Source organism: Ambystoma mexicanum, chromosome 1p, assembly GCF_040938575.1.
Source record: "Ambystoma mexicanum isolate Mex_15411 chromosome 1p, UKY_AmexF1_1, whole genome shotgun sequence".
Taxonomy (NCBI): Eukaryota; Metazoa; Chordata; class Amphibia; order Caudata; family Ambystomatidae; genus Ambystoma; species Ambystoma mexicanum.
In genome coordinates, this window is record NC_090921.1 from 151,316,528 (window position 1) to 151,336,615 (window position 20,088).

Below are 20,088 nucleotides of genomic sequence, written 5' to 3' on the forward strand. Positions count from 1 at the left end.
GAGAGTTGTTGAATCTTTTCTACATGTTGCTTCGTCTTGTGCACACACTAAAAAATCGTCTACATACTGAATAATCGTACTCTCAACTAATAGGTTTCCCAAGTCTTCATGCAATATGCGGTTGAATATGCTCGGGCTCTCACAGTATCCCTGTGGTAGTCTGCAGTGTTCATATCTCTTACCCCCCAGTGTGAAGGCTCTAAGGTATCTACTCTCTTCAGCCAGGGGTATTGAGAAAAATGCGTTTTTCAAGTCTACTACTGTGAAATGTGATGCCACTTTCGGGATGCTGCATAGTATTGATGCAGGGTTCGGGACTAGAGGGAACTCCTTCTGAATTACATCATTGAGGGGGCGTAAGTCCTGTATCATCCTCCAGGACCCTCCTTTCGCTTTTTTGATTGGATAAATACATGTGTTACATGGGGAGTTTGAAGGCACTATTATCCCTTGTGCTAGTAGTGCATTTATTGTTTCTTTTATCCCTTCTTCAGCTTCACGGGACAATGGATACTGTTTAACTCGGGGTAAAATTGCTCCTTGCTTTAGTTTTATTACCACAGGTTGTACTCCGTGCAACAGCCCTACATCATGGGGGCCTGTTGTCCATAAATTGTTTGGTACGAGCCTCATGTCGTCATCAAAAAACGACGGTGGTGCTCCTACCACTGTCATCAATTGGACGGGGGTCTCCCTGGCTTGGATTAAAATGTCACAGGGCATCGCTATTTCCATTACTTTCTCACCATCCCCTTCTGTGTCTGAAAAGAGATCCTCATCTGTTACCTCTCGTAGGGCGATGTTAGCGTTTGTACACAGCACTGTGCGCCACTCACATCCTTCCCTATCCACTCCAATCACAGCGATCCTTTTCGCTGATACCTGTACAGCGTGCAAGTCCAACGATACCACTGATCCTGGTGCTGCGTTGGGACACACTATGGGGCGGAAGAGGAACTCTGCTGGAATCCTCCAGTCCATGCTTCTTAGCTCTGGAATTATGAGGGCCAAAGTCTTTAGCCCTTCAATAAACATTTCCTCATTTTGTGGCAGCCCTCGTATTTCCTGTGTGGTTGTGTAAGCTTGCACTACCAACATCGCACGCAAGGGGCATATCCCGGGTGTAGAACACACTATTCCTCTCTCGGTAAATGATATGGTCATGTTAAGTTTACGCAGAAGATCCCTCCCTAACAAATTTATTGGGGAATGTTCGTAATACAGTAAGGGTGCCTTCACAGTCTTACCCCCCACTGTTACATCCAAAGCTTCTGTGTAAGGAACTTCAATTACAGCCCCAGAGAACCCCTGCGTCTCTAACTTCCTCTCTGACACATGATTTCTCCGCTCCCGAATCAACCATGAATATGAACCGCTTGTCTCCTATCTGCGCCCCTACCAATGGTTCCTCTGCTGCATTGTAGGTGGTGGATAGAACTGGACACGCAAGTGTTCTCTGTGGGCTGTCCTATGCGGGGTGTCTCATCGCCCCCCCCTCATTAAAGACACTTCCTGAAACCACTGACATGCCGTTGTAAGGTGCTGGTGCGGGGGCCCCGTTTGCTGTTGTCACGAAAGGCGTGTATTGTATACTGTCATTGTTTTGTAGGTGGTTCTGTGTTCTGTACTGGGGTCCCTGTTGCTGGCCAGCATTACCCTCGCCTGGGTTTCTGAGTTGCTGTTGTCCCATTGGTAGACCATATGGGCTTCCCGGGTGGGGATGGCCATATTGTTCTACCTCTTGGAACCCGTTGTTGGGTCTGCTTCTGCACTCTCAAGAGTAATGCCCCCATCGCCCGCAGTTCCAGCAACTTCCTTGTGCACCTCTAGGACCCTGCCATCCATTTCCTCCCATTCCCCCGTACCCCGGCCCACCTCCTCTTCGGCCCCTGTACCCACCTCCTCTTCGGCCCCTGTACCCACCTCGTCCCCCTCGAGGGGTCCACTCTTGCCACTGCGGACCTCCGCCTTGCTCCTGCTCATTCCACTGCCGCTGTCCTGTTCCCGCCCAATTAGTTGCCACCCTTCCTTGTAGTGCTATCAGCCCCTCCTCCTCATCATCTCCCTCCCTGCTGTGTGGGAGCGCGGCTACTGCTGCTGCAACCTTCACCAACTTTGTCTGTACTAACTTCGCCTCGTCTGCCAATCTTTTCTGCGCCACCTCCTTCTCCCTCTCCTTGATTCGTTTACAATGGTGTACTATTATGCTCTGAATTTCTGGCCATCCCTTTGCTTCAATACCTGCTATCTTGTCGAGCGCCTTCTGCACTTCCTTTGGGAGCCCTCTTTTTATAATGAAGTAAAATAAGGATGTCGATTGATACCAGGGCGTGCCCGTTTCTGCTCTCCACATCTCTTGGACCCGAAAAATGTAATCCATAGCCTCCTCCCCGTCATTCATTGTACACTGCATCACTGACTGTAAGTCCGGTGTGTCTGGGAATGTTTCGCGTAAGGCATCCCACACCCTAGCACGCACTGTGTTAAAGGAGGCCCCATCATGGTGGTCACAGTCTAACGTTACTCCCGGGAAACCGGCTTTAACCCATACTCTTTCAGCCTGATCGCCCACTGCTGATACGAGCAGACTTTTCACATCTCCTATAGCTAGGGGTACCCCAGCAGTATGTTTCTCAAAGGCGTATATCCACTTACTTGCCCCTCCTGATAACGGGGGCAATAGCTTTAATAAATTGGCTTTATCCATCTGTGCCCATTGGATATAGTTAGGCCTACCTCCCCCCCTGTGTACCAACGGGAGCTGTAGCCTTCCTTTCGTCGTTGCATCCGGACCCGTTTTGGCTGCTGATGTTCCCAGTGATGCCATTTTCCCCACTCTGTTCCTTAGTCGTCCCGTCCACTCATCATCCAGGGTTCTCATTGAACATGTACCATCCCCCCCTTCGCTTCCCCCTCCCATTGCCATGCTCAACCTGTCACTTTCTTCTAACTCGTCCCTTATGTCACATAGTAATTCCTCTCTGTCCCCCATAGGCCTTTCATCATTGTCAGTATCTCCCTCGCGTGTCTCTATTTCAATTATTCGTGTCGGTTGTTCTTCAATTCTGAACAGTATCTCACCTTTCTTCCACCCCTCTTCGGGTTTTCTATTCTCACCTGGCGCTCTAGACGTGCGCCCTGACCTAGTCGCGGTAAGTGCTGTTTGTCCGCACATGTCTTTTATCCTCGAGAGCTCATCTTTTGCTATTGAGAGTCTTGACTGTAAATCATCTGTGAGTTTCTCTATGTCCACCCTTTGTGTACTCGCCTGGCCTCGTACTTTCATATGGTGGGGGTGCAGTGGGCCGGTGGGGTGTAGTAGTTGTCGGGGGAGGCACATACGTCGGGTCACTGTATCCTTCTGCGGGTACAGGCTTTTTTAATATCGGGTACAAACTTATTACCTCTACTGGTGGCGCTACACTTGACAATTCTTTGACATCTTTCTGTATCATTAGGGGATTGTCTGTGGTGGATGGGAGATCAGTATTTAATTCTGGTGTTTTAGGCGGTGGTATCTCCTCCAATAACCTCCAAAGATCTAATATTTCCCTCCTATTTTGCAACTGCTTTCCTTTGTACTTCAAATAAATGCATGTGGTCACCATATCCAGAACACTTTTATCAAATGACCCTCCCTCTGGCCATATCTGGGGTAACCCCTCTCCCTTCAGCTCAGTTATCCATTGGTCGTGATATTTCTTAATCCGTTCCGCGTACCCTGGGAGATTCTTACAAATATGTGATAAGGGTGTTTCAGCCCCCATCTCTGTGCCCTCCTAATGCTTGTGTGTCTCTGTGCGTCTGCAACTACAATGTAAATGTAGTATCAATATTATTTTTCGTATTCTACTTCACATTCAATGTTGGGCTCGTTTGGGCTCTCCCCCCCTTGACTGCACAATACAAAACTCACTGTACACAGTTTCTACTCTGTTCTCTTTGGGGGGCACATACAAGAGCAACCCATCATTTATTTTGACAATATCAACCCGGAAATCAAAAGGTACCCACTCACTTCACTGTATCAACGTTGTCTTCAAAAAAGTTTTATCCGGTCACACTTACCATGACCATTTAACTATTATACATTTATAGCCGTTTTACACATTCGCAAAATCAAATTGTCTTCTGACACATACAAGGTGCACACACCCCTTGGTACCACTCAATTCACCATTCAAGCTGCCCTCCCTTTCCTCCCTAGCCGGCTGTCCCTGTCCGTCTTATTTGAATATATGGATGCGCATATATATATATATATATGTTAGCCTGCTCTCCCCCCTTCTAGTAGGACTCTTTTTCTCTTACTTTTCCCCTAAGTTTGTGTTAATCTCACTTTTTATTCTCCCCCTGCCCCTAAAGAAAAGAAAAGACAGAAGTAATAGCGGTCATTAATATATTCTCAGTGCCCCCTTTTGCTGAACACTTTTATTTTATATTCCACTTCTTCATATATTCCCAGTACTAGTCAAGATAGCACTATGCGGCGCCGCCTTCCACACCCTTTCGGAGCTAGGTTCCCGTCACTTTTATCTCTTATTCACCTCTTAATCCTAATGGCCATATGCAAAGAAAAAGCAAGGAAAATTTAAGATGATCCTTAGTAGATCTGCGTACCCCCTCTTCGTTACCTGTCCTACACTTCTCTGCCCGTTCCCTTTACAATCGCTCGCACTCAGTACTCACGTGCCCGTCTTGAACCGATAGTTTCCGAAACTGGGTCGTCCAGGCAGTGTCGCCGTCAGCTCAACAGTCAGCCCCGGCTCCGGCGAGCGGTACTCAAAGGGGATTTTTCAACTGGGATCCCGTACCCTCTCTCTATTGAGTGCGCACTTCTTAGTGTACCGGTCGCCGTTGGCGGGCAGCCTCCCGGAGCCGGCTCACCGTGCGTATCCCTTTTCGACCGGAGATTCTCGTGCCAAAAGGGGACGGTTATAATGAGTTAGGAAGAAATAAAAATCACGCTATCGGGGTCACCACTGAAGGCAAGCGTCCCCAAACAGCACGATCCTCCCCGCAATGAGAGACAATGAAGGACTCTCCCAAAATGGGAATAAGGCCAAGACAGAGTGCGGGTGAGCGTAAATGGGAGTTAATCAATCAGAATAGGGCATGCAAAGAACTCTGCAAACTCCGAGAGCGCTCTGTCTGACAACAGCAAAGACAGGCGTATATATTTACAAAAAACGTCATAAGAACCTACACACTATAGGGGGCACAAGTTCAATGGGATTGGGTGGCGACGACTAACTATAGGTGCTGCTGCGATGTGGTTGGCTTTGGCTGGAAGACGTCACTGGTCAGCCTCGTGGGTTGGGCTGGGCCTGGCAGGTCGGCTGAGTTCATCCGGACGGTGTTGTTGTGCCATTGTGGCCAGTGTCAGAGATGAATGTCTTTTCCTGACTTGGTTGCCCTATGCCATGCACACCGCAGTCATTCAGTCATTTCAATATTATTTTCTTTAGTAAATCTTCCAATAGGTTATACTACAGGTTAATGCAACACAGGAGGAATGTACCTTGTGAGGGGTCTGGAGGTAATACGTCAGGACATGGTTACCAGTGTCCTGTTGACCGGGGCCATAGGTCGAGGGGCTAAGCTTCAGGGCCTGGGACAGGTGGTACGGGTCTTTCTGCCTTGTTAGAAGTTGTTATGGATGTTCCGCTGTGTGTTGTCAAAGTGTTGGGTGTCCTGATTGCACAGGGCCATAAGTCTGAGATGGTCCGGTGGGTTGTGGGGTTTACGAGGGGGCGCGTGTGTTCAGGCAGAGGTTTACTGCTGTGCTGTAAATAATGCAGGTGGCGGGCCGCGGCTTTGGGTGCTACAGAGGGGATTACAAATCTTTGAAGCGGCTCCAGTCTGGTTGGGGGAGGTAAAGCAGTGCGGCGCGGCCTCTGCTCTCATGCCTTGGCAGCCTTCGCAGGGTGGGAGGGGGAATGGCCTTGCACGTATTTCACAAAGGTATCTCCCTCGTGTGTTGCCGATTTTAGGTAAAGACATCAAACATTTGAACACTCTATAATACTTATTCAAATCGATCCAAAACATGCATTTAAACTTTGCTGGATGTGTCTCGATTATACCCAGTCTGAGCACCTTATTCATACATTATGTTTTAACAACTACAGTATTTAGTTATATGCATATATATTTGCAGTAAGTGAGGTAGAATTAGGATTGGTGGAGTACATAGAAAGTAACCCGCCACTGTTCGTGACGGTGGTGGCACATGTGGGGCCTAGACATGCACACATGACAAGCGCCTTCTCGTGCATCCTTCACATAAGCCCTCTGTATGGTTACATTCGTCTTCTCGTGTCCTCTAGCAGCATTAGTTCAGTTATGGCGCAAGCCCACAGAGTGTAAATTTCCCAGTGATACACGTAACAAATAGATCCCTGGTGCGTTCCTTTATTATTAGCACCCAACTGCAATGGTGTGGGCTCGCCATCGCTTATATCATGGAAGCATGCTTTCTTATGTTTATACATTTTACAGGCTTTTGTAATATAAGGGATTTTGTGGAAGAAAGCATACTTTGTGAGTGGTCTTGACATTAATATATAAAGACTGTCTGCCATCTGATGATCATTTTACTGTTCTTTTCATTGCCCAGGCCTGCTGGCCGGGTCATGCTGGGAGCGATGATACACTGCGGGAGGTGAACTGTTACAATGTTAGTGTATTACGCTAGCTCATGTCCGTCTTGTTCGTGGGAACGTGCTCGCAGCGGATCTGCCAGGGTGCTGCGGCGACAGGGATGACTGAGACTCTCCAAGGGTGGGGGCCGCGCTACAGTGCGCTGAGCTCACACCATCTTTACCAGACAAAATGGTTTCTTGGCCTAGCTAAATTTTAATACATGTGGGCAATCAATACGTGTGGGCAATGTCTCCAGCGGATGAACCCTCCATCACCAGGGCCCGGGTGGCATGAGGGGACGCCCAATGAGCCATAGCCCTCACCTGGGGAGAAAACGCAGGCGAGGGGGGTCTCCTGGACCAGTCCTCCCCTACAGTGTGCACAAACCTACTCGTACCAGATCCTCCCAGTCTTGTTGCCCCCCCATAACCCAGAAGGATTTAATTCATGCAATGGCAACTCCCTGAAGGCGACCCTTACATGTCCATGGGTGATGGAGTTCTCCAAGGTTAAACCCTAGAGTGTAGGAGTCGGGAATCTACCTCAATTTACTTACTAAACATATTTGTAACATTGGAAACTACTTACATATTGGCTGAAGCTAAGTCTTGTGCAGGATGATTTTTAAGACTTCCTTAACCCCCTTCCAGGTACTTGCTAAGTTAACTCATTCAAGAGCAATGGAACTTGTTTACCTGACTAGGGAAGGACTGCTTAAATTGAAGGTAACTGCCTTATACTTATAAGGCAGATTGTTTTATATTGTTTAACTGTGCTTTCTCCCCCACTTTACTTGTTACCATGTTTACTATTGCTCTGCTTAATTGGTTATAATTATTTATTAGTGTTGTGTTATCCTTTTTAGGGGTTACCTAATGTGTGTGTGTGTGTGTGTGTACATATAAATACATGTGTATTTGTGTGTATGTGTGTTTGCGTGTGCGCGCATGTGTAAGTGTATTATTGTGTAGTATAGTACTATATAGGGCCTCATTACAAGTTTGGTGGTGTGTGAAAAAAGTGGTTTTACTGCAGAATTAATACTTTTTCCTGCACTGCCACATGATGCATTTGGAGGAAACATGCAGGATTTACCGTTAGCAAAAAGCTGGAGGTGAATCCACCACTTTACGGCCAAAAATCCCCATGGAGTCCTATGGATTCTATAAATTGTGAATTACTACCACATGTAAACCTGTGGCAGCTCCACAGGGCCAAGTACTATTAACAGTAATTGATTATGGCAGTACTTCTGTGGATTTACAGGCAAATTATCTCCAACCTCATAATGAGGACCATAGTATTCTTAAGTGTTACCAACATTTGTTTTTGGTCAAATAAAATGAGTATTTTTACATATCTCTCTATCACTTTGCTATCTCTAAATGTTGTTAATTGCACCTACATATTGGGTATTATTCTAACATTGCCGGTATCCTGACGGTAGAACCGCCAGGATACCGGCAAATGTAGTTACCGTTTCCAGCACCCGGTCCGGCGGCATGCTGGAATACGGGTGCCGGAGTGACAGTGTAAATCTCCATTCATGGACTCCATAAGGGCATTTGCTGTCATTACTGGCACCGGCAAGTACTACTGCTTTTTTTGCCAGTAGGGCATCTGGCTTTCCTCCAGCTCTTAGCTGGATGTAACCCAGGTGCACCACCGGCCAACCCGTAGCCGGCCAGTCCAGTAAAGTGCTGGTAGCCATGAGCGCCAGCACTTTTTTACCAGACCGGTCGACTCAGAATTAGTATGCCTTACTGCTCAGCCTATTCCACCCAGAGAGAGTTTGTTGAGACTGAGTGTCAAAAGCCCTTGCTAATCTACTAAATTGGACTCAGAATCCCCACTCAGTAGTGTTCTGTAAATCCTCCCAAAAGCAGGTACAGACATGAAGCAGGAAGATACAAATGTATTTTTTAAACCTCGATTTATTATTTTACAGCCAATACATAAATGACAATTTTTTTCAGGCTGCATAATTAATGAGACACGGATATAAAATAAGTAATTCCTGTTATGTAAAAATATACATTTGATATCTTAAAAGGTACCACCTCCTAAAAGGTTCATCTTTTTTTATCTCGCAATGTGCCCATAAAATTTCTAACATCATTCAAATCTAAACTTTAATCATAAAGAAGAACACACAACGCACACAACAGATGAACTAACAAAAATGAAGCATATAGCATATATATGCAATCCGTCCATGTAGGAATTTCCTCCATAATTTTATGTGAACATCATCCATATAACTCATTGAATGATCCCAAAATATCCAAATAGTAATCTTCCTTGTCCATCCTCTTATACATCACTTGTTCAAATAATGGTAATGTTTGAAGATCCACAATCCAGTCTTCTACTTGTGATTTCTTTCTTGTTTTCCAAACTTTCAATATTTGTTTCATTGCTACAATCAAGGCCTTATTACCCAACTATTGTGAAGTTTACTCAGATCAGATCTGTTAATAGCTAGAAAAAGAAAAGTTTGAGTCACGTGTCTAATGCTGCATTCCCTTATTATATTATCCACCCATGTCCCCACAACCCCAGCAATTATCCTTCTCTAATTTGCATTTATCTGGTTTATCTTTCAGGGCTATACCTAATATTCCCAGCCTTTCTAACAATAATGTCTTAAAAGTATGATATCTCCTCAATGTATGTCTTGCCACAAGGAATGTATCCTTTAATTCATTAAAGAAAATAACTCTATTTCGGTCTTGTTTGTTTGTTTGTTTATTTATTTATTGTGCGCACCAGACCCTAGGGTAGCAGGGCGCAAGAGAACAAGGAGGTTTACAGCTTAGTTAACGTTTACAGGTTACAGATTAGTTAACGTTACAGGTTACAGGCATAGTGGACATTTCGAATCTGCAGGGTAGGGCAAGTGCAAATGCAGATAAGGCGTAGCTAAACAGTCAAATCTATGGCGATCAAACAGTAAAAGCAGGTTAGTACAAACATTATAAGAAGACGTTACGTATAAAGTGACATACGCTATGTCGCATTCTCAATAAGCCATTTTATGGTGTTCTTTCTGAAGTTATTGAAGGTTTGGTCAGATCTGAGTGCAAGGGGTAGGGAGTTCCATAACTGTGCTGCCTTAACTGGGAAACTGGAACCTCCAATGGTGGCTAGTTTGAATCTGGGCACTAGGAGGCAGTTGGGGCTGGCTGTCCTTGTGAGTCTCGTTGGATTTTTCCTGTTGAAGCGTTCTGAGAGGTATCGGGGAGCTTTGTTGTTTAGGCATTTGTGGATAAGGGACGCAGATTTAAGGTTGATTTTTTCTTGGGTGGAAAGCCATTTGTGTTTTCGTCTTATTTCTGAAATGTGTGCACTTCTGGGGATACTTAGGGCCGCTCTAAGTGCATTGTTTCTTCTATAACATCTGTTATTGTCATCACACCCTTTGTAATCCAGCCTGACCAATATGCAATTGTATTATTTACTAGCCATGCTGGATTGTGACATAAAGAAGCTTTACCCATGAAATGAATGCCGCTCTTGTAGCTGTAATTGTGGGACGACGGGCTATTGACTTATTCAAAATCATTGACCAAACTGCGTGAATGCCTATGTCCAGTCATGTTTCGGGATCCATCATTAAACTGTTGAGCCAAAAAGCCATTTAAAAAAAACAAAAGGAATCCCTTCTAGTATTTTTCAAGGTGTGGATACCCAAATCCACCTGTCTTAACACTGGGAACCAAAAATAACAAATCTTTTTTGCCGTCTTACCCTCATCCTGGAGGAAATCTTGAAAATAATTAAATGTTTAGCATAATGATTGAATGATATACAATACTTTAAACAGAAGCACACATTTTAATTATATTTATCTTTGCCCAAATTCCCAATTGAAGTCTATGACATTTCCCAATTTCCTTTTTCATATCCGCAATAAACTTAAGTACATTAGTTTCCACAATTTTCTTTATGTCTTGAACTATAGAAATACCAAGGTAGGTGGCCAGTCATAATTTCGAAAAAAAAATATCGACAGACAAAAATGTCGACAAAAAAATGTCGAAAAAAAAAATGTCGACTTTCGTTTTTTTTAATTATATATTTATTTTAGGGGTTCGGGAGTTAAAAAAAAGGGAACAATTAAAAAAAAAAATTAAAAAAAAAAAGTCAACATTTTTTTTTCACATTTTTTTTCGAAATTTTGACTTTCAACATTTTTGTTGTCGAAATTATCACTATAAACCACCAAGGTACTACACCATATTTTCAGACCACTTGTATTTCCATGAGTAAAAATCCTCCCTACAACATTCTAATGAAAGTGGTAGAATTTCAGATGTCAGTCATTTAATCGTGTGCCCTGACAACTCACCTACTTCCTGAACCATGTCTTTATGTCTATTATAGCATTCACCTGGTGTCAATAAAAGAATCCCCATGCCTTCTTCATATGACAATACTTTGAATGGCTGTGTACCAATATCTATTTCTTTAAATTGTGTCTCTTGTTGGATGTATACTGCTAATGGATCTAGATTAATATTAAATAAAAAAGGAGATGTGTGGCTTCCTTGCCTCGTGCCACGTTCCAGACGGAACATGTCTGACATCATTCCATTAACCCATATTCTTGGCATTGTCACATTTTGTAGACTTCCTACCATCCTATAATGAAACAGCGTCTAAATCCCATTCTATTCAATGCATACTCCCAAAACCTCCAATGAACACTATCAAACACTTTTTTTGCATCTGAAAAATAATCAACACTGCATCTCCTGCAATCCTAAAATATCAATAAGAGTTCTAATGTTATATTATCCATACCTCTACCTAATAAAGCCGGTCTGTGAGTTATTAATTATATCCCATATGCAACTGTCTAATCTGTTCACAAATATGTTTGCCAACATTTTAATGTCGGCATTAAGGAATGATATTTGTCTATAATTTTCACACCAATTATGATCTTTTCCTTGTTTAGAGATCAGTGCTGCTAATGCCTCCGTCATCGTAAGTCAAACTTTACCCTCATCCAAAATATGGTTTTACAGCTCACACAAAATGGGCACCAGTTGCGTAAAAAAACTCTACCGGTAAGCCATCGAGCCCTGTGGATTAACCAATATTCAAATATTGAATGGCTGTGATTATTTCTTCAATCAATATTCCCTCATCTATTAATTACAGTTTTTTATATGATTTCCCCCAAATAGGTCTACGTTAGATTCAATTTGCTGAATATTTTCAGAATATAACATTTTATAATATGCACTAAATTATGCACTTGAGTACCACTTGTGGTAATCAGTATACCATAATTATCCAATATACCTTTCAACTAGCATTTGTCAAAGTATTGCTTTTAATTTTTGAGCCAATAACTTGGCCCATTTGGCCCCATTTTCCCAAAAACTTTTTTGGTGTAAAATATACCTTTGTCTGCCATCAAATTCACTTTGTTTTCAAGAAGACCAGATATTCCTCCTGCCCCGTGTCTATTATCTCTTCCCAGAGACCGGTACATTTTCTGTGCCATTTCCAAATCTCGTTCTATTGCTGATATTTCAACCATTCCTATTTGTTGATATTATGTGTGTGACTAATTAGCTCGCCTCTTATTACTGCTTTAAAACTTTCCCACACCATATATATATATATATATATATATATATATATATATATATATATATATATATATATATATATATATATATATATATATATATATTTCGGAGGCTTGTGGAATCTGCTTAGATCACATGCTGTGCATAGGCCAACATTTAGTGGAAGCTGCAGAGTATTACAGTTATTGTTTTCGAAACTCGAAAAGGGATGTCGACAGGGTGTGCCAGTAATACTATCCCTAGTGTGACGTCCACTGTACCCATGATCCCTCACTCATGTAGGTCCTTCAGATTGTTTTTTTCCGGCATACTAGTCGGACACATGTGTGCGGAGTTCCTTTCGGCGTAAAGCCTTTATATAGTTCAATTACGTAAAATGTATTCCTATCCTTTTTCCACTACCGCAACGGACCCTTGACCTTGGAAAGCCACGCCGGGCCTTGGTCCAGTCAGTAGGGAGAGTGGGGGAGGTCACATATAGATTTATTCCCCCTTTTCCTACATATTATTCGCCCTGCTGCCATAATTTGACCATATGGAGAGTACTCCATTTAAATTCTGCCCCAAATGTAACAGAAAGTTCCCTTGGGTAGATAAGCATTTAACTTGCCATCTGTGTCTCCCACAAGACCATATCGAGGCATCTTGTAAGGCCTGTAGGCTCTTCAAGCTTAAAACCCTAAAGGGCAGCTCCACGAAGCTCTGGGCCCACTACGCCAGGCAGCTCGAAGCCATGGATGTAGAGGGCGTTTTCAGCGATGGCAGCAACACTGCCGAATCGGACGGCGAGGGCGACAGGGCAGCTTCCGCAACCCAGGCGCAGACCCCGTAGGACAGGCCGGCGGCCATGTCATGGGGACCACACCCAGCGGCAAAAGCGCAACACGTACACTCACCACCAAATACATAAGCCCCGGCCGAGACTCGACATGCGCGTTGAGTGATCAGCAATGGTGGACACCTAGGGAGCGGTCCACTGAATCCCTGTCCTCTGGGCGCTCCCGCTCGCGGTTGCCTCACAACAGGGCCCAGCCGTCCTCGGACGGGAAAGGTGTCGCCAATCAAATTACCATCGAGACTCAGTCATCTGACGACGACGCCGTGTCCCAACCTACTTCCAAGACTAGACGCCCTGCGTCTAATCCCACATCCGAAATTCGGTGCTCCGCCTCAGATCCCACCTCCGAAAGTCGATGCGATGTGTCAAACCAGGCAAAAGGCCCCAAAAAGTCTGTTAAGACCACTTCTGGCCATGGGGTAGGGGGTAAACACCATAAAACATCCTCTAAAGATCCCCACACTCCTAAAGAAAAGCATGGGGAAGACAAGGCTGCAATAAAATTGAAAGAACCTCAGCCTGGCCCTATAACTAAGGTTATACCTCCCACAGATGTGGCTATGGGCCTAACCCCTCAAACTGTTACCATACCAAGCTCCAAGGAGTGGAGCTCTGCAGACATGGACAAAGTAATGAAAAGGATTACCTTTATGGACAACTTTTATGAAAAGGATCCAACTTATTTTCAAAGTTAAATGAGCACTCCCCTAACCCCACACCTCAGCTCCATCTGGTTCCAGGGCCACTCCTGTGCCTTCTCAGCCCCCTCCTAAAAGGTCTCCCACTGAGACCCTCTTTCAGGACATATTCATAGACCCCTTTGTTGTGGAGCCTTATGACCCCGTTTCCTACCATGAGGACCCTGACCCTCAATTCAATGAGGACCAGGATGCAGTCCCTTATTACAGGGATGATGAGGAACAGGAAGCTGAATATGAGGCTGATGCTTACACCTTAGACTCCCCAATCCCTAAGGACCCTCCCGGTAATGATTCCCCAGTTGATAACCAACCCCTCCTTAACGAGGTGTTGGCCAAGGCGGCTGAACACTTCCAGATTGATACTCGGGAAATTCCGGAGGTTAAGGATTTCGCATAGCAAATCCTGGGGGACAAGAGGGCAGTAACTCAGTCCATCCCGCTACTAAAATCTATTCAGCTCAGCAGCTCAGGATTCAGCCATCTCTACAAACCCCTAACCTCACACGTGCAGCAAATCTGCGTGTCGAGAAGTTGTTTCGTGCCGCTCCCTCTGACCCTTTATATATTAGGGGACAACTAAAACCAGATTCTTTAGTTGTCACCACCCCAAGCAAAAGAGTGGGCACCCCACTTGCTTCCTCAGAGGGACCCCTGGATAAAGAAAGCAAGAGGATTTATGGCCTAGGTAGGAATGTCGCCTCCTCTGCGGCTTATCAGGCCAGGATAGCCAACAGCGCCACCCTCTTGGCGAGCTATAATTGCTACAAGTGGAAGGAGGTTTTTGCTTTACTCTTCTCTGCACCAGAACCATTAAAACCCCAGTTAGTGCAAGTGGCAGCCGAGTGGAGGGCAGTGTCTGGCTGCCTCCTTAAGACTAACTTCGACGCGGCTGATAATGTCGGTAGAATAAACGCTGAGGGTACGATCATTAAGAGGCATGCATGGCTGAGACAATCAGGGTTTAAGCCTGAGACTCAGGCAACTCTTATAGACATGTCGGTCGAACGTATTATTCGGGAAAGCTGTCAAAGATGCATTAAAAACGGCGAAGGATGAGCATGACACTTTGAAATCCCTTGGTCAACTCACTAATAAACCCTCCGGACAGAGGGGAAGCAGTAATTTTCGAAGCTTTCGGGGCCAAAATTCCCAAAGAAGTTCTAGCTATAGCCAGAATCAAAGCTCATCATGGGGAAACATCCAATCACAGTCTTCCCAGGGCTACCCAAGAGGGCAGCGCAAAGGTTGTGGGCTGGGAAGAGGCAGCCCCACTAGAGGTGGTATGCCACCTTCCAAGCCGTGACGTTGTGCTTCAGGTCCCCTCCCATGCTTCCCTAGTAGGGGGGGGCGCATTTCCAACTTCACCCACGCATGGGAGGGAATCACCTCGGACAAATGGGTGCTGTCCACAGTATCCGGAGGTTACACCATCGAATTACTCAAGCGCCCCCCACAACCACCCTCCACTGCAAAAAGTGCACTCTCATGAACACCAGCGGATCCTCCTCGAGGAGATTGCCACTCTGCTGTTAAAGAACGTCATAGAGGTGATCGTCCCGGCCAACCAGGTAAACAGGTATTTATTCAACCTACTTCTTTGTGCCAAAGAAAGATCTCACAATGCGCCCTGTATTAGATTTGCGCCCTGATAACAAGTATGCCAAGCCACAAAAATTCTGCATGACTACACTACAAGAGGTAATCCCCCTACTAAAAAGGGGGATTACATGGCAACACTGAATATGAAAGATGCCTATTTTCATATTTCAATGTTTCCAGCACACAGAAGATTCTTGCGTTTCAAGATAGCGAACCAGCACTACTAATTCAAGGTGCTGCCCTTTGGAATAGCCTCGGCTCCAAGGGTATTCACCAAGGTACTGGCGGTAGAGTTGCTTGCAGCTTTGCCCATCACAAGCCTCCCAGCTTGTGGCCCAACAGTGATCTCTTTTTCTACAAAACTCTCTATAACATTGTGCAAGACTTTTTTATTTACCTGCAAGAAGTGCCTCAGCTCTCCAAGACGTTGCTCAATTTTCATTGGCTGTCCTGGCTCCCTGAAGACTCTTCTAACCTCTGACTTTGTGTTTTGATCCATCCCTCGACAAGTCATACATTATTTACTTGTATAGCTGAAAAAGGGTTCATCTACATTGCATTGGGGGTTCAAAAGTGCTTACCTGTTTGAGAAACTTATTAACCATTGTTTCCTTCCCTGATCTTTTCCTTTTTGACACGGAACTCAGTATTGCTCTAAATGTACCAGTGATATATCAATGGCCACAGTGTCCTAGTTACTGAAGTCACCTCAGGGTATAGGAAGTGTCTGTGTGCCTTCCCAAAAGGGTATCTCCTGATTTATTGAAACTGAGAGTGTGACCTGGCAGGCGGAACGGCATCTGCTCGTAGACTTTGACGGTAGCACCAGCACTGTTGCACACGGTGCCGGTGCTTCCGTCCTCCCCATTCCCATTGAGTCCTATTGGAATCAATGGGAATGGGGAGTTACTTTTTAAGGCGCCTGGCGTCCGGGACCGCCGGAGCTGTAATGCCCCAGTAATTCCCCAAAGCCAGGCGCTGCAAAAAAACACAACTCCAGCGGCAGCTGTGCTGTGTTTACCAGCACAGTTACCGCCGGAGTTGTAATGAGGCCCAGTGTCTCCGAAGGGCTCTCTACCTATTTTCTACAGGAATATCGGGCAACCCCACATTGCTAGACTCGAGTGTGATTCATGATGCCCAATTGGAGGATGAGAGGAGGTTTAGGAACGAGGTCGAGAATATAAGACGGGGGCTCCAATAGCCCCCGTTAGCTCTGGGAGACGAGGTGATAGTAAGAAATCGGCATCCACAAGGGAAGCTGTTGTTGACATATGAACCAAGTCCACTGGATGTGATTGTAGTAAAAGGGTCCATGGTGACAGCCTCGGATGGAACAGCCACCATTAGCAGGAATGCCAGTTTTTTTAAAGAGGCTGGGAGAGGGCACCCGGCCTGGAACTGTGCAGAAGAACGGGATGAAAGTGGTGGGACTGATTGGTCTCAGGTTCCCCTGGACGAAGGGGATTGTAAGAAACCAGAGGGTGTTCTCCCCATTAGACCCCGAGAATCCCTTATTCAGGTGGCCAGGGAAGGGCTGGCGCTCTCAGATCCCAACCCTGGGGGTGGACGAGCGAGGGAGGATCACCTAGGTAGAGAAGCTTGGGGATATGCTTGGGGAATGCACCAGGTTAGATGGGGTATTACACCCGGGAAGAGGACAAGGAGGACGAAGTCCCTGAGGCTTTTATTGGCTGTTCCAAATCAACCTCCCTTCCACCCAATGAACCCCTCTGCATCTGGTGAACCTATTAGGACCCCAAACCCTGTAACAGTGGGAAACTACATCTCCCAGAATCCCTATTTTTCTGTTGCCTACCCGAGTACTCCCAGTCCATATTTCCCCATCCCTCTGATCATTATTTCCCGATATCAATACCCCTACCATTCTCACCCTTCCGAGTTTGGCGACCCCCCCCCCAGGACGAGGGTTGATGACCTAAGAGGTAGGGGCTATAATTCCCTATGAAAGCCCGCCAGGTGTCCCAGTTTTGAGGCGTAGGAAATTGCAGATAACCACACACACCTGACTGGCCCTTCCCTTCCCCTTAGGGATAAAAGACAGGTCACAAGAGCACACTCTGAGCAAGGCCAAATGCACGAGGAAGCAATTATTCCAGGACGGCAGTTCAAACAGAGGAGAAAGGTGGCGAGACCTGAAAGAACGTCAAGGAGGGATTTGCCCTTGTCCTTTTCAACCCAGACATGCGAAGCCCCTGACGAAGGAAACATAAGACCAGGAATCGCAGCTGGCGAATGGTGTGACGTATGTCAGCGGTATATGGAACCCTCTCGCACTGATAGAGAAGATTGTGATTGAAAGGCATTAGTGAACCTAACTGAGGAATGTCAACAGAAAAGCTAAGGGAAGAAAATCCCACATTGTGAAGAAGCCAAGTGAACTACCTTGTGACGACAAGTATGAACCTGACTGAGGGATGTCCACAGTGAGTGGTTGGTCTGAGCCCGACTGAGGGAGGCTGACGACTGGAGAAGGATCGGAGCCGTCTGAGGGGGATCCAAGGGTGAAGGGTAATCACCCGATGTAAAAATTAACAGCCTACCCAAGCTCTCACCCTCACAGGCCATCTGCTATCACTCCCACAGTCAACCCCTCCATCCATTCCACAGCCCTCCCACACCTTAGATCCCAGCACTTACCACTCACCTGTCATGGGCCCTAGAGTGAGATAGAGGTGCATCAAGGAGTTTCCAAATGAGGCCAGCAGAATTCCGAGGAAGGTGATGACCCCTCCAGCCATTACCACTGGTCGTGCCCCGAACTGCAAGGTAAGGACACTACCGACTGGGCCTGTGTTAACAATAAGAGACAATTGGGGGTCAGTATAAAATGATATATGAGAATGAAAGGGGGTGGTAGATAGACACCAATCATGTGTTGATCATTGACCCTCCAGCTCTAGTTACTGAATTACCAGGGTCCGTCATTTCATATTCAGCAATTTCCACTAATGACTAGAAAGCATGTGTGCCCTGTCTTCTGTGAGTCATCCATGATTGATGTTCTACCCTCCGAGCTCCATTCTCTTTGGTACGCTGCTGCTTTATCGTCAAATACAACTTCCATCTGAGAACTTCATTCTCTGGACCATTTACTCTCTGATTCCTCTACTCTCCGAGCCCTGTCTTGTCTCAGCCAAGACCTGCTCTGAGGGTACTGTCCTCTCCAAGCCCTGGCCTCTCTGGGTCCCTCTTATTGGCTACACACTATCAAAATTCTGGTCATGGTACTGCACTGGGTAATGTTTTCAGTAAGAAATAACTTGGCTACGATGCTGCCACTGCAGAAAGCTGATCACTCATTGGCCACAGTGATGCTCCAGCGATCACACACTCCCCCACTCCCTTAGATTGCACTTAGTGGCATTTTTCTGCTACTCACTTGCAAATTGTTGGATGCCAACTGCGATGGCTGAGATCCAGGACACTTCACTGGATGATCTTTGGTAAGTATGAGAGATAGCCCCCTGTGGGGTCCTTTGATGATAGACGTAGTTTGTCTTGTTTGATGACAGCTGGGTTCCAGGTGGGCCCTGGACGTTATCTTGAGTCTGGCGCTAGTACGTCCTGGCTAGTTTGCCCTCTAACTTGCCTTGATAAAGACCCACAGGTCTTTAAAATCGCGAGGTATCCAGGATATTCTGTGACCTTCCTAAATAGGTGCACTGCAACCCAAAATAGAAGCCCAGCACTCACAAATAAGTGTCATGCACCTCAATTTATTGACGATGCACGCTTTTATCCACCAGCAGAATTAGAAACACCTCACCTGGGAATGCAAGTGGGCCGGTGAAAGTGAGTGGGTGGTAAACCTTGGGAGGGAGGTGTTGCATCTTATGAAGGAGGGTAGGAGTGGTGCGCTTTTAAGTCTTATGGCCACATTCTGAGTTTGGCTGTAATTCGGTTGTAATTACTGGACAAACTCCACAAAGAAGACCCCCATGGAGCGGAGGACCCCATAGCAGAGTGCATTCATCATGGAGCCTGAAAGAACAATCATCCACCCCCAACCACCATCTGGGGGAATGTGTGGGCCTGGCATTGACCTTGGAGGGCCACCTGCATGAAGGAAAGACAAAAGGTGTCAGAAAACATGAATAGGCAGACTGCTCCCATACACTGAAATATGATCTTGCTGCCCCAAATAAGGATCTTGAAATCATACATAAGTGCCCTGCCTTCCTAAATAGGTGGATTTCTGAGATGGGGCCCTAGTCATGGAACCTTCCTTGCTGAGCTCTGTTGTTTGCAGTGGTCTGTTTTCTGATTAATGCAAGGTCACAGGGTAAATGTTTTGAGGCAAAGCCCACACCTCCTTTATTGTATTGTCACGGAATATCTTGAATACCTCGTGATTTTAATTGTTTTGCAAAAAATTGGATTTGCCACACTGTTTATTTGGTGAAAAAGTGAAAGTAAAATTCCTATTCTTTATTGATTAGCTATTTGTACATGGACTCATGGTCCCGTTATGGTCAGCCGGCACGCGTTTCGACCCGTGGGTCTTTATTAAGGCAAGTAAGTATGAGAGATAGCCCCTGTGGGGTCCTTTGATGATAGACGTAGTTTGTCTTGTTTGATGACAGCTGGGTTCCAGGTGGGCCCTGGACGTTATCTTGAGTCTGGCGCTAGTACGTCCTGGCTAGTTTGCCCTCTAACTTGCCTTGATAAAGACCCA

The 20,088-nt window shown here is 45.7% G+C and overlaps 1 pseudogene; it reads right to left on the bottom strand.

Moving 5' to 3' along the window:
- LOC138460455 (monocarboxylate transporter 13-like) overlaps positions 1–19,386 on the bottom strand; it is a 211,037-nt pseudogene extending 191,651 nt beyond the window's left edge.
- Between the last annotated feature and the right edge of the window lie 702 nt (positions 19,387–20,088).